The 13062-nt window shown below is 35.8% G+C and overlaps 1 protein-coding gene across 8 annotated transcripts in view; it reads left to right on the forward strand.

Moving 5' to 3' along the window:
• The first annotated feature begins 7077 nt into the window (after positions 1–7077).
• Positions 7078–13062, forward strand: part of LOC102234462 (protocadherin-15-like) — a 175772-nt gene continuing 169787 nt past the window's right edge. For 7 of the 8 annotated variants that reach the window (XR_002752137.1, XR_002752138.1, XM_023327534.1 and 4 more), the window contains exon 1: positions 7078–7554. The gene's annotated coding sequence lies outside the window, so the exon portion shown is untranslated. Of the gene's footprint in view, positions 7555–8559; positions 8651–13062 lie in introns of all 8 variants that reach the window. The other variant, XM_023327529.1, reaches the window with a different exon arrangement.

Consider the following 13062-nt stretch of genomic DNA (forward strand, 5'->3'; position numbering starts at 1 on the left):
ATATTGGGACATCTCTTCACAAACCATTTTTTTCTATTTTAATGCTTTTGCTAAGCATCTTGGTAAACACACACTTCTGTTTCGCTGGTGCAATGGGTAAATGAAGTGAAACTGGTGAAATAGTTAAGTGTCCAGAATAACTCAGACTTCCTTCCCCATGTCTGACCTTCCATTTTATAGCACAATCAAGTAATTATGTTACCATCAGTTCTTAAAATAAATTTGACTTCATAATTTAACGCCTTGAAATTGGGCCTCTGTCTCTTTAAAATCTCCTGCTCTTTCTGAATCTCTACCTTCAGGAAGTGATCATATTGCTCCTCTATTTACTCTTTAAGGCTTCTTACCTGTTGCACTGAAAGGTAGCTGGTACACTGGTAATTATAGATAATTGATCAGAATCAGCTTCTTTGGCCAAGTTATGGAAACAAAAAATTATTTTGCTTCCAAACAAATATTTTAACAAATATTTTCAATAGATTGTTTAATAATACAAATAAAACATTTTTGTCAAGCATGTTTATAAATTTTAACGTACAAGTAAAAGTTGAAATGTGCTTAGTCCAGAGTTAAATCATAATAATAAGATCAACCATGAAAATATAAATTGGGAGGTCAGTGTTGCTCTGCTGGCTAATGGGTTTAACTGCACATTGGCCCCCTAATGAAATTCTGCTTGGGAGACAGACATTTTGTTCCTGTTATTGATGATGACAAATCATATTATGCCATAAATAATAATACAGGAGATTAACACCACAAATGCAGTCTGACAGCTAATCGTTGCATTTTGGAGATTTATCAGAATAATTGTTTTCTGCAAATAACACTTTAAATACCCGGATGGAATGAGGTTGACCTGTTATTTTTGAATCAGCTTTTTTTTTTTTTAAAGTAAGCAGCCTTTGATCTAAGGCAAAGCATAAGCATTTTCATCTCTGCACATTTCCTTATATCCCTCCAATTATGAAGGGCTGCTTTTCATCCACTGCCTTCCACTCCAGTTTATCCTTTGGAATCCAAAAAGGTTCTGAGGCCACATGGGGTAATCCCTTCACTGTGTCTGGTTTGCCATGAGGTTTTATCCAGTTAAACTTGCCTGGAAAATCCCCTCCCTATCAAATATCGTAAGAAAGCTGTTTACCTGCCTTTCTCTATTCTGATCACGTGATTCAGAACATGCAAAGATGGCTCATCCACACTAAGCCCTGGGGTCAATTCCTTGCCTGTAGCATAAAGTCTTTTAGTACAGTGCATTCTGCTTCTGCTTTAAAGAAGTATTGATTAAGTTTAGAATAGAGTTGTTTTTCTCTGTTTCTCATGGCTAACAGAGCTTTTTTCCTTCCTTTCACTAAGCAAGAGAAAGGAGGAAAAATGAAGTGCAAAAACAACCAATTTCACTCCAAAACAAAACAAACAAAAACAGTAGACGCAGTCAAGGATTCAAATGCAAATTGGATGCTTTTGAACAAAGGAGGATTTCTGATATACATTGAAGTGTTTAGTTCTAAATTAAATTGAACAAATTGAGATTTAGTGTGAGGTGATGACAAGAATCAAAGGACAAGAATATACATACACAACAAATGCCTTGTGACAAACTGCTATGACAATTAGCAATATAAGATTGCAAAAAATACTATGAATTGAAATGCAAAATATACAAATGTAAAAAAAAATTAGCATTAAGCAAACATTTGTCCTTTCGATACAATTCTGTCAAGTTTTTCAAGCACCTGTTTTTTTAAATAACCAGGACTGTGGGTCAAAATGTCTGTAAATTAATAAAAATGTCTTCTTTTTGATTCTTATTGGGTGGCTGGACTTTTTATTCAAATATTCATATTTTGTTATGTAGATTAATAGCGACAAAATTGAGATGTTTTTTATAATAATGGTTGAAATCGTGAGTTGTTTGAGAATAATGTTAGAATTTTTTCTATCATTTTTGTTGATACAATACAATTTTTCAACACAAACTATATATCCTACTTTCACAAAATAGAACCAAAAAATAGGACACACATCACACAAGACAAGCTTAATATAATGTGCAGAAAGTCTACCACTTTTACAAAATGAGAGCAAGAGTAATATTCTTTATGCAAATTAGGACAGCGTTTTTATTGTGAGATAGCTGTTCAGCTCTAGCAGGGTGTAATGAATCATTCAAAGCACCACTGAACCTTTCTGCATTATAAAAAAAATACCCATATCTGACATTTCTATCTACATAACAAAAAGAGGGACAGTGACTTGTCAGAGAAAGAGAAATGTGTTTTATTCATCAAGAACTAACTGAAAGATTTGTGGTTTGACAAAGTGCAGCATGTTGAGCCATTAAGCATGAAATTCTCTCTGGGTAATTGCTGTTGTTTCCCCCTAAATAGCAATGCTTCATCCTTTACATTTGTTGCCCACTGGATATGTTACAAAAGCAAAATGGGTTTTAATTTTAGTAAACACTTGTCTAAAGTCACGACCAAAGCCATGATTTAACCGGACAGAATGAGTTTTTTATAATTCAACTCAGTGTTTATGGACAGTTTAATAACTCGCATGAAAATCAATAAATGACTCTGCAAGTTTTACTATAGTTTAGTTTTCTTTTTACATCAGAATAAGCTTGTGTTTTTGCATAATAAAGTTTTATCCTCTTCCAGACAGTGATTAATCATGTTCAATATTGTTAAGGAGCACAGTCATTTAGCTTATGAAGAAAAACACAAACCTCTTATTGACTGTTTTACATTCAAATATCCATTGTTAGTATGTGGTCATGCATCAAGCTGAATGTCACACATCTTTTTGATGTAGTACAACACCGAGCTTGCCCTTGAGCCACACCTTCTCAGTGTGTAGTGTCCTTTTGCTGCTGGCTCTTACTATTGTTCATGAGAATTTTCTGGCACCCAAGGGTATACAGATGGGAAACACCTCACATAGCCCATTTGTTAACTTCAGCTTTTATTAGTCAGCTTTGTGGCACTTGTACTCAGTGTTTTTTCTTAGGTCAGAGGCTATGAGCCATATTTTTTTGTAGGGAATATGAAACATCTCCAAATGTGCAATTTATTACAGACATGCCATTTTTTCCCTACTTTTAATCACCACTTGTGTACTTTACAGCATGAGTCGCATTCATCGATTTTGCAGGGCACATTTTCCTTTGTACACACATTATGTCCTGAATTCCTCCCTCTTGAATAATACACAGGGGGGTTTTGTGTAGAGTTCAGCATCCTTGCCAAGGACACTTTCATGTGTGGAACAGAGTAGCCAGGAATCAAAAACTGACTTTCTAATTATTGTGAAAACCTGCTCATCCTCATAACCCCCAAATTCTCCACCACCCTCCATGTTCCCAACACCACCTGCTTCCCAAGCAAAATTGCACAAACTTTGCTTTATTTTTCCCCACTTTTTTCTTTTACTTTTCTTCCTACAATCTCAGCTTAACTTGACAGATTGTTTTGTGTGTCTCTGTGTTTAACATGATCAAGAATAAACATAGAATAAAATGAAATAAAACTAGATTTGATGAGTTGACCTAATGGGACAGAATTTTCCTTAGAGTAAATAATGAGGACCCTTTTTTCTAAACATCTGTATTCCTTTATCTTTTTAATATTTCTCCAGTTTTTCAGTTACAAATGACAAACTTATAATCTTGTGTGCAGTAATTCTAGATTCTTCTTTTCTTCAAGGCATTCAGTTTGATAAATGTATTACTGCATTTTATCAAGCAAAATTAAAAATAAAATTTAAAAAATCTTACTTTAAGGTTGTCTCGTGATGGTATATTTGCTAACTCAGTTGATTTTTATTTACGCCACAGTTTTAATTTTATCCTCCCACAGTTCTTTAAATCATCTCAGTCTTTAAACACGGGGACGGATGCAGATTTCAGAATAATTTTGCAGAGTTGAGGGGAAAAACAAACAACACATATTAATTCCTAAAAAGCAAGTTGATAAGATTTGAAGTTTACAGATAAGAGCTTATTGTTGGAGAACATGGTCCAGGAAGACTCTACAAGTATTAACACAGCCCTACATATAGATTTGGAATTTATATTTAATGCTTTTGTTATAGTGGATATTTTGTTTAGCACGATTTACAGTGAACAACAAGTGATCGATTTTACCTGATATGTGCTTTGGTAAGCACTCTGAGGAATTTGCTAAATCTGCATAAAAACAAGGTTCAGTAATCTCAATAATGCTCTTTTTTTACATTTTCTTATGGAAAAGGGCTCTGCGGTGCTGAACTATTGAACCAACTTAAATTTAGTCGCAGACACGTCTGGGACCTGATATTCGGCCTGATGGAAATGTGACACAGTAAATAGATTTCTGGCAGCTGCCTGCATGAACCATATGTCGATCACTAATATATCGGAGACAATGCAAAGTCAGTGAGTTCAATAGAGGGGAGCTAAGTTGTTAAAAAATACTGTTTGATTTAAAATAGGGTAAAACCATCATTTTTACAGAAGAAAAAACAAGATTCTTCTTCTTCTTGCTTAGGTGGAGAAAAATCCCTGCACTGATAATACAGTGCCTTATAAAAGTATTGATCAGTTTCATTTTTTTTAAAAATTGCAAACAGAATTTATTTATTATTTCATTTTTGTGGGGATTGCAGTGAACAAAAAGCATCACGAAGAGTCATGAACACAGTACAGGGATGAAGCTGCAGAGAAGTATAAAGCAAATATTGATTATAAACCCAGTTTTGAAGGACTTAAATAATACCCTTTGCTCCTTTAGCAGAAAATCCAAAGAGTATGGCACAACTTCAAACCTAACCAAACAGGACCATCCAACTAACAGCCTGGGCAATAAGAGAAATTATCAAAGAACTATGGTAAGACTAACTCTGAAGGAACTCAAGAAATTCACAGCTCAGATGGGATAATCTGTCACAACAACAACTATTAGTCATGAACTCCTCAAATGTGGCCTTTACGCAAGAGTGGAATGGAGAAAGCCACAAGTCATGTGTGGGACATGGAACCAGGTGCTCTTGTCGCATGAGACCAGAATTGTACAATTGTAGTTAAGCTACATTCAAATTAGTATGTGTGTGGTGTGAAATTCACACTGCACATCGCACTGAATACAAAATCCCCAATGTGAAACATGATGGTGGAAGAATCATGCCCTGGGGTTGCTTCTCTTCAGTAATGAAAGAAAAGGCAATCCAAGTCCAAGTATACATTTGCCATTGACAGGCCATTTGCCTGCCATTTGCTAAATACAGGACAATTCTGGAAGAAAGTTTGTTAGAGGCTATCAAAGTCTATTAGAGTGGGACGGAAGTTTGCCAAAGACTAAACATACAGCCTTGATCTACAATAGCATGGTTAACATCTAAGTATATTCATCTGTCAGAATGGCCCAGTTCTGACTCAGTTCCAATTGAGACTTTAAAATTATTTATGTATTATTTACTATTTTGCATAGAAAAGTATGATAAAAATTCAGTCTGTACTATAAATGTGCTAAGCTAGTAAAATATATCCTAGAATAGTAGCAGATATAATTAAACAAACAGGCAATTCTGCAAAGTTTTAAGGAAAAATGAAAATAAATGCAACCCACTGTTTTCAGACATTTTCTCTTATAAAATTTGAACACCATGTGCTGTTTTCCTTCGACTTCACAATTCAGCATCTAGATCTATTATTGTAACATGATCAAATCAAAGCAGTCAATCTCATTTGTATAGCACAGTTCAGCAACAAGGCAGTTCAAAGTGCTTTACATCATAAAAACACAAGAACAGATAGTCATTAAAACAACATGCGGCCAACAAATGTGAAGTGCCACCATCAAAATCATCAATACACAAATAAGCTGGTCAATGCTTCATTTATCATTGTTTAAAAGACACTCCTAAACAGGTGGAGTTTTAGCCTTGACTTAAAGGAAGTCAGTGTTTCAGCTGTTTTGCAGTTTTCTGAAAGTTTGTTCCAGATTTGTGGTGCATAGAAGCTGAATGTGTCTTCTTCATATTAAGTTCTTGGGATGCAGAGCAGGCCATAACCAGAAGACCTGAGTGGTCTGGAAGGATGGTACAACAACATCAGATCTTCAGCAAAACGTTCAATAGATATAAATAATTTTGCATTGCAATGTATTATGTTAAAACACATTACACTAACATCAAAATAAATGAAATGGCACAGTTTGATGAAAGGGTAACACACAAATTAGAGCTAGGTCATGGTGTTTTCAATCCAGGTCAGGAAACATGTAAACTACATGATCAAGGTGACACTATTATCACCTCAAAGAAAGACAAGAGGGACGGACAATTCTGAATAAATGTTTCTCGATAGAGCAAATTTCAGGTCTTATGTGTCTAAATAAGAAAAAGCTGCTTCTAGGTCAGTCGAGCAAAAAACACAAGAACAACAAAAAAGAGAGAAAAAAAAGTATTTTGTTGGTGGTCAGTTCATAAAATATACATTTAGCACAAAGGTTGTTAACTTACCAGGAGAAGAGAAAACCGGACTTCACTTTTAAGCTGAAGTGAAAATTGTAAATTGGAGTAACAAATGGTCTGTAGAAGAAGATCTGAAGTCTGAAGATGACAAAAGGACTTTGCAGAACGAAACACACACAAAAAAAGGGCGAAGAAACAGCTGTGGGGTGGCATAAAAGCAAAGTTCAATTGCATTTGTCCTGTTGAGAGGAAAATGTCAGAGTAAAAATTATAACATTTCTACAGAACTTAATTCAAAATAAAACTGCCATAATGTAGTGTTGACCTGTAACTTGAAATGAAACCCCAGACATATATATATATATATATATATATATATATATATATATATATATATATATATATATATATATATATATATATATATATGGAGAGAGAGAGAGAGAGAGAGAGAGAGAGAGAGAGAGAGACAAATTTATCAATTGGGAGGTGATAAATTTAGCATAAATCATGATGGAAATCCCAAGCTTCAGTTTAACTTTGGGTGGCGCCAAAGCACAAGAAATAAGGTGGTGGGTGTCCAGCCAGCCCAAGCTGTCGATAAATACACCGGGAGATTTCGCTTTACGTCTCTGACCGTCTCCACATCGCGGCTGGATGATGTATGGATCCATTTAGCGGGTAGTCGGATTTGCCACCCATCAACAACGGGGAGTGGGCAATAGATATAAGGACCGATATCTCAGTAGTTTATTGTTATTTTCATTTGCACTGGAAAACGTTAACATTTGGTCACTGGGCTCCTCTGCTTTTAAAAAGAGAAAAGAAAAAAACAAAGACATGAACATGGACAACTTTGTCATCTGCGGAGGAGAAAGTGAACTGCACGCTTAAAGTGGGGGGAGATCACAGTTTGTGAGAGCCAGAGCTGCGATCCCCTCGGATTGAAGATTATGTTGGGTTGACGACGTCTGAAGGACACCGAGAACGGGATTAGGTCGTGTGCAGTCAAACATACTTCTCATTATTACTGCGTGTTGTCCTCTGAAAATTTGCGCAATGACCTTTGATGACTTGGAATATAGCGGCTGCGCCCGTAAGGTAAGAGAGGATCATTTAAGTCACTGATTAGTTTTCTTAAAGCTGTGTAAATTTATTATATGAAAATGTGCTGGATAGAGAAATTAAGTAAAAAAAAAAAAAAAAAAGCCAATGTGGTGGTTGTTTTTTTCGCTCTTCCAAGCTACACATTTGTCCTATTGCATTTATGTGCAAAACTTGCAGATGCAACAGTGGAGCTCAATCTTAAAAAGCATAGAGCAACTTTAGCCAGGGAAGCTGAACGCATTCTAGATTCTGCACGTCCATATCTGTATAATTTGCAGAATGTATGAATGTTCAGAGTGGCTATGCAGTTGATGTTTTGTCCTGCCTCTTCTCTGAGCTGGGTTACCAACTCATATGAAAATTCACCTTCTCCACTAACAAATGTGATTTGGACGTGGCATCATTTTCAACTGTCCACACTGCAATAGAGGTCATGTTTTCAGAAAATTGTAAACGGAGACATCATGCTGCAAAGAAAATGTGACATTAGCCAGATTGATTAGCAGGCTACGTTCCTTTTATACTTTTAAAAACAAGAGTTGATACGCTTTCATAATTAGTGCCAACATATTATTACAAGTATAAATTCAGTAGACTGCTGATTTTTCATGTGGTTCATATTGCAAAAATTTTTGCATTCAGATTAACTGTGTCTTAGCGGGAAGAATAGTGATCTCACAGTTGCTGGTTTGATTCCATCTTCCTCCTGCCACATCTTCATGCCCCTCTGGAGACCCAAGTTACCTACCGATCTGAGTATCAGTGTATGAATTTGTGTGTATTTGGGTGAATGCGTAAAACTTCTTTGAGTAGCAGCATGACGAGAAAAAAAAAAACCTACATAAATTCAACTAACTTACCTGCAAGATTTTGTGAATGTAAACCCACAACCAGCTCCGACTGATAAGATCAGCTCTGTTTGAGCTTTTTAGAGCCCCTTATATTTATTATTATTTCCCCAGTGTGCCACATGTTCTAATTTGACTTTATTTGTGTTAGGGCAAGCTGTTGGAGGTTGGCAAGCTTTCATCTGGCTGGACACAGTCATGCTGATGTTGTCTCCTGGAGCATGTGCACAGTGCTTCTAACAGTGAGTGAATCAGGGAAAAGCCACATGATCCAATTAGATAATATTTGAGGGATCTGTTTAAAATTCTTTCCTCTTGTTTTCTCCCATATCGTCTGGCTTGCTCTGCTCTGCTCTCACTTACGATATATTTATTTTTTTATATACGTGTGCGTGTGTGTGTGTGTGTGTACTACCGCTTCCAACGTTTGGGCAACGGTTTAGAAGTGTGTGGGGAATATTTAAAAAGCCCTGCTGCAGGATGTCTTCCTCAATCTAGGGTTGGCCTGTTCTTTCCAGAGGCACACATTTGGGAAATGAGAGATGAAGAGCAGCGTGGCTCAGGCCAGTCAGAGTCCATTTATATTCTGCCTGAGTCCCGCTCCATAGGCAGCCCATTGTCGTGGCTCACTCAGTGGGGTAGTCTTTAGAAAGGGGTTAAAAGCCAGCATGTAAATAAATAAACGTGAAAACTAATAAATAAATGAATTTTGATTCGTTGTTTGCCCACGTAAAATTACGTACATGAATCAAAACAGCGGAAAACAGCATTGCAGTGTATTACTAAAAGTGTAGTTTTCTATTTCATTCTATCTAAGTTATACATGTATTTAGTAGCATAAAATGAAGATGTGATCTGTGCAGTCCTTGTGTTTGTTGATTGTGATTTGTACGGCTATTTTGAGTGATAGAGCCATTTTTTTGGGTTTTAAAAAGTAGATTGAAAGCTGAGGTTGAATCCTAAACACAGTTTTACCTTTACAGATTTCGTAATTATATGAAATGCTCAAATGTCACCACTTGGATTTCACTAAAGCCACTAAGCCACTTATTTGACAATTACCACATGATTGATTATGTTTTAGCTGGCATAAAGTTATTTATCAACAGCTGACGCAGAGTATTCTCTCATTTATTTTTATATTGAGAGACACATTCTGTGGAGGAGGAAAAAATTTTAGTCTGTTTAAGAAGGGTCAAATCATTGGCTACTTGTTGCAGACGTTCTTTTGTTGTTGTTTTTTTTTTTGCCTCTGACAAAACAACATGTCCACTTTTGTCCTCTGTTCGGTTTGCCTTTAATTTTATTTCTATATTTAAAATAGCACTAAAATGTTGTCAGTGTGCACGACACATTATTTTTCTTATACTTTGGAGTTTATGAAAGCACACATGCTATATATGGAGCTGTGTGGGGGAGGAGCGGGGAGGGGTGCTTTCTGGGGCAGAAGGTCGGCTGGGAACTGACAGAGCTTTGGGTAAATAGGTGGAGCGTTGTATGAGCAGGTGTTTAGGCTTCCCTGAATGACTGCCACTGAAGATTTCTTCAAATATGCATCAAAGACTCAAAGCAACTCTCTGGGTATGATTTTGATGAAGGAATAGCATTATAACATCATATAAAGCTCAAAAAGTTGATTTTACTTAGTACCACCTCCCCGCCTCCCGTTAAAGAAAATGACTAAACCATACCTCATGGGAAATTTAACACTTTTTCATCTGTAATTGTTTATAATTGACAGAGGGAGCTTGACAGATGGGCTTAAATTTGCTGTATGTTTTCTTATTTCTGTCATGAATCTGAAAACCTTTTAGCAGTTTAGTCTGAGGTAGATTCATTTGGTGCATGTTCTTGTCATTGCATGGCTTGTGAGTTTTCTTGTGCTGCAGCACAGCGAAGACCGAGATAAAAGTATTGTAGAAGCCGCCATATCTGATTATTATTTTTTTTTTCTAATGGCTCCTAGTCCATGCAGTTTTTTTTCTTTACTTTGACCTTTTATGTGAAAATATTTAATGAATCAAGTCTAACGGAGAACACTGAACATGTCAAGTGCAAGGGGATGTGTAGGGAGGAACCTTTAATCAACAGAATAAGGTTAACTTTGAAAAATGAATAAACCAAGAGTGAAAATTACTTCCCTGATGCTTTGAAGTTTATGGGAAAACCTCAGTTAAACCGAAATAAAAATTTTAAAAGTGCTCCATTCACCCAGTACTTTGCGTTGCTTCACATAAATCCCAAACCTTTTTAATTGTCTCCTTTGTCCGTTTTTAGCCATCAGCATCTCCGTCTGCCGTACTCTCCACAAGATGAGAAATGTAGTGTTTTTGGTGCATGTTGAACAAAGTTGGTTGACAGAAGTGTGTAAATGCAGACAGTCACGGCCCATTACTTCACTACTGAGTGGTAGTAGTTTTACCACTGAAAATGACTTTTTGGTCCAGTGAAAGAAATGATTTTTCCCTCCCTATATGTAATAGGATAAACACTTTTACTATAAGTGAAACAAAATGGTACAAAATAATGTGTTTTTACAATTCATAAAACTCTGTGTACAGTACAATAAAATGCTTAAAAATAAATAGACTTTTTCGCTAGAATCATTGCAAAACAATTTAAAGTCTGGCTAAAGTGTTTTCCACTTAGAAAGAGGCCTTGTTTTGGGAACACCATGGAATGTTTTGATATTGAATAAGATATCATAAATAACTCAAATGTGTTTCTTTGAAACAAGTGGAGTACATAGGGTAAACAGAATTTGTGTTGTATTTTTTTTTACATATTAGAGCAAACATTAAAAACAGGTGGCTTTAAATAACCCACAGGAACGATCCATCTTGAGCGCAATGTGGACCGGTCCAGCTTTGGGTTAATTTAACACAGCAGTGCTGAGTTGTGGGTTTGACCCACTGTTGAAGTCTATTAATTATTTGACAGTTTAATCATTTGCAAAATGATGCATGTTGTTAATGACCTAAAGTGATGCTAATGATTAGAGATGGTAGATGAGCTTTTATTTATGTTTTTGTTCAGGTCCTCCTCCTAGAGAGGCCGGCCTCATGCTTTGATTAACGGGGGATAAAAACACACACACACAAAAACAAGTGTCGTTTTTAGTTTGATCGTTTGCATTGAAGGAGGGAGGAATTGATCAGTTCTCCTACCACGAAAGGATCAACCCGGACAATATTTCTGCTATTTCTTATATAAGTCAAAACCACTTTTTTAAAAAAAAAATCTGAAACCTCTCCGCGAGCTTTCTATTTTTAGAGTATCGAGAACCTCCTCCTCAGAAACTACTCTGGCAGTTTTTTTTTTTTTAGCTAAATATGATGCAAGAGTAACCATGACTCCGACCAAACCAGATTTTCAACCAAAGCAATGTATTATAGTTCCTACTTCGTAAACCCCCCCCCCAAAAAAAAACCCTACCAGAATGGGTTTAAATGAATATTCCCTATTTAGGATTACTAAAGCAGTACTAATAACGAATCTTTATTATTATTTTAATTCAGCATTGACAATTATCAGATGAATATCAAACATAAACTCCTGTTGTCTCTAAGACTTATTTGCAGACAACAGGAATTGAATAACAGAAGACAAAAAAGTGTAACTTTGGCTATATCTTTAACACATGAAATAATTAAAACAGATAGAATAATAATGATATAGAATTGCTAGAAGCAGAAAGCAGAAATAAGTAAGACAAGAAATGCATATATAATAACTATTTCATGATTATTTACACTGCTAAAGTTCAGTCCCTTCATCATGAACATATAATTAGGGAAAAAATTGCAGATTTTTGAAATGTATTGCTTACATTAAAAAGCGATACATTGCTTTTTAATGTGTCTGTGTGTTTATGTTTGGCATAAATACACAGGGTTTTATGTCAGACATAAAACCCTGTGTATTTGATTTAATTCTTGCTATTGTTAAAGTTATCCTCCGCATTCCGCAAGTTCTCAATCAGTATGAAGTATAATTTCTTTTTGTAAGAAATCACAAGCCCAGATGTGGAAAAATACAGGAGGAAAGATAAAAGATGGGACTACCTTCCTGTTATTCAGCATGAGCTCATGAAATTCATTTGAACTGAATTACAAGTTTATGCTAAAATATGCAGTTTATTTTCTTGGCTGTGTGTTTAATTTGTTTTTGATGGCTATAGTCTTCTCGAAGTGGAATATTAAAGACATGAGCTGTGCACAATAAGCGTGCAGGTCACAGCTTCCCACTTTGCAGAAGTGATGTCAGATCTCGCTTTTTGTTTCCTGTTTTTATTTCTTGAAGGTTGTTGCCAGATGTTTGGGTAGAAAATTCTCATTGGAACAGAGAAAACACAGTTTCACAATGTGAGTTTAATCTGAGCAAGAGTAGAAAATTCAGAACATTTATCTAGTTAGTAAGCTAAAGTACAAAAAAAAAGTATCCTAACAGCTCTTTGAAAAGGTCATCAACTTTAATATGATGCAAGAATCTCACAGCTGCTGTGACAGATCTACTGCAAATTCATTTCATTCTATTAATTGCTTTGCAATATTTCTCTCTCTGTTCATCTTAAGAAGGAGCAGAACTTGGACACAGTCATGTTCACTTGGTATGCGATGCAGGGCAGCGCATATAAAGACTTGTCTAAACATTT

This window comes from Xiphophorus maculatus, chromosome 22 (assembly GCF_002775205.1).
Source record: "Xiphophorus maculatus strain JP 163 A chromosome 22, X_maculatus-5.0-male, whole genome shotgun sequence".
In the NCBI taxonomy this organism is placed as follows: domain Eukaryota; kingdom Metazoa; phylum Chordata; class Actinopteri; order Cyprinodontiformes; family Poeciliidae; genus Xiphophorus; species Xiphophorus maculatus.